Genomic DNA, 3122 nt, shown 5'->3' on the forward strand with positions numbered 1-3122 from the left:
TCATGTGCATCCTCCAGCACGACATGGGGCTGCAGCTGACATAGACTCTGTTGCCAGCTTTTTGGTCACTTTCCCCCGGTGGGACTGCCTTGCCAGGGCACAGGGGTAGAGGACACACTCAGTCCTAATGTGATTTGATGAGCTGGGGTGGGTGGGAAGGGGGACCCCCTTATCTGAGGAATAGGAGAGGGGGATGGGTGGAGATGGAGTGAGGGTGGGACTGTGGGGAGAAGAGGCATGGGGGCTACAACCAGGATATAAAGTGAATAAATTAATTAATTAATTAATTAATTAATTAATAAAAAATCAACTCCCTCCCAAACAGCAACAAAAACATATGTCCTAGATTGACAGATTAAAAATAGCTAGACACAAATAATTCAGATAAGATAGATAGTTAGATAATCTTCAGACACCTCAGAGATCTACAGAATATGGCATTTAAATGTTTTATTAAGGCTTTTTTTTTTTAAACAATGATATAGATTTGCTCCTGGCAGCATGCCCACTCCACTTCAAAGCGCATCAAAGGCTTCAGATGTGACAAGAGAGTCACTGATTAAGAAAATGTCTTTATGTCAATTACAGACAGAACACTGCCCAACACTGGATGAACTGGGCGCTGGAGAGTCGATTGCCAAGCGTTGCAAGAACAAGGTAGGCAAGTCATTTATAATTCCTGCTTCACAGAAAAGCCTGTTAAATATTCTGAGCCAGAAGGCTGACAATGGTGCTCCAATGTTATAAAGAAATGTTGGGGTACTACCCAGTCAGCCAAACATCTCTGTCATTTTTATACTTATAGAAGCTGCTTGCCTGCACTTCACACACATTAAGTCTCTGATGGGGTTGAAGACTGGATAGTTATAGTCTCACTGTTAAACTCTTTAGGATGATAGAAATTGCTAGATAGTAGAATATTTTATCTAAGGATGCCAAATATAGAAATGTAAATCTTGCCTAATGATTTTCATGGTTTTTATTATTACATGTAGTTAGTTTGCTATTGTAAGAGGAAAAGCATTTTATTAGACTAAAGGGGGGAGATGTAGGCATAAAGTTATTGTGTGACTCAAATGCTGATTTCTGTGCCCCCATATCTCGTTGCAATCCTTGTTCTGATAATCTTCTGTCTCAATGTTGTGTAAACACTGATCCCCAATTGTCCCCTAATATGCCAACAAAGCAGCACACAGCCAATCACCGAGCAGGGGAGAGAATGGGGCTGGACTTTCTGATAGCTGTGGGCGGGGGGGGGGGGGGGGAGGGAATTGGAGGTAGAAGCAAGGGATTTAACCATAGGAGAGGTCCAAGAGACATCAGGAGAGAGGAGCTGGAACAGGGCAAACTACAAAATGCAAGTATCTCTGGGATATGAGCTGGGGGTACTCCATTAGCTTAGAGGATTAAGAATAGAGCAATAACTGCTCAGATCATGTGCTGTGAAACTTGTTAAAATAATATAATAGTCTCAATTATTTGTGAGATAGCCCAGGTAAGAGAGAAACTAAGAGAAACAAACACAATTTTATAAAATTAACTTTAACAGTAGCCCGTGGCTTTTCTAGCCATGGACTTTGTCCATGTATACAATACCAGGCATGAACCAATGGATCTGGCTTCAAATACAATCAAGAGAGTGGTTGGCTACCCCCATGAACAAAATGGTCTTGCTATTATTGTGCCAGCAGGGACATATTGGCTGTTAGACAGGTAAGACTGCCGGTGTCTTTTCTTCCCCAGAGGCCAGGATAGCACTTTCTATCTCCGTTAAAGCTTGCCAGAAGGGAGAACTTTCTGCTCCATTCAAAACAGATTTCTCTATGTTCTACAACCAAAGCAAGTGGTGTCTTCAGTGCTAGAGTCTTACCACACAATTGTGATGGACAACTAAACCCAATGGCAATAGACTGAGACTGTAAGAGCCAGGGGACAGAGAGAAGGTGCCATAGTGTGTCCATACAATGCAGTAGAATAATATCCAGTGATTTTAAAGTTATTTACTAATACACACACACACACACACACACACACAGAGAGAGAGAGAGAGAGAGAGAGAGAGAGAGAGAGAGAGAGAGAGAATGCTAAGTGGAACCAGTTAGTGTGAGATGAGAGAGATTCATCTGATTCATACATTACACACTGGGAAAACAGAACTATAGAGAGTTAAAAGGTCAGTGGCTGACAGGTTTCAGATGAGTTTGGGGAGTGAGCACAGGGGAATTTTAGGGCAGTGAAACACTAGACATTCTGCGAGGATGGTTCTAGAAAGGATTTTCTTCGACTAGAAAAAAAAAGCATCATCTTGACTTCAGGCTCCCTTTCCAAGGCCCCCCACCATTGCCACAGTCAGAATATGACAGTCTAGCAATTCACACAGCAGCATCTCTCAACCGGGGAACAAAAAGACCGAGGATCCAAAGCCACCATGCTGAGACTGGGGACGGCGAGGCCTCCTTGTGATGATCAGCCTGGGAAATGTTCATTTACAGATGAAATTGATAGCAGCTGCTGGGAGTTCTACACACTTTTCAACCAACGTTAGAAATGGAGAAACTAAAAGATAGAAAGAGGTGAAGAAAACCCTTCTTTAGAAAGAATTCTAGCTAATATGAAGTGTGGGGGGGGGCAGTTTCAGATATTTTGAAACTTTAATTCATGTCTGCAATGCATGTTGAAGTTTGTGAGCAACTACCAAAAGGTCTTACAAGGTGGCCAGAGCATTGCCACTCCCATCAGCAATAGCTGCTGTGCCAGATCCTTTGTGGCCCTGTAGTTTCAAGTATCCAGGCCATTCTAATAGGTAAAGAATAAGTGGTGTCATTTTGATTGTCATTGCTTTCATGATATATGATTAAGCATCCTTTAATATTTGTATTTGACCTGTCAGCTTTTTCTTTTCTTGCCTACCCGTTCAGATCTCTGCCCACCCCACCCCCGATTTTTAAATTAAGTTATTTGCTTTCATAGTGTTGTGTTTTATATTTTCTTTGTGTATTTTGGAAGCAAGTTTTTAATAAGATAGATGTAATACAATTACCCTCTCTCAGTCTTTGGTTCATCACTTCATCCTTTCAACAGCGTATTTCACAGAGAAAATGTTTCTAATTTTAGTGAGATCC

This window comes from Acomys minous (assembly GCF_964271855.1).
Source record: "Acomys minous genome assembly, chromosome: 17".
Classification (NCBI taxonomy): domain Eukaryota; kingdom Metazoa; phylum Chordata; class Mammalia; order Rodentia; family Muridae; genus Acomys; species Acomys minous.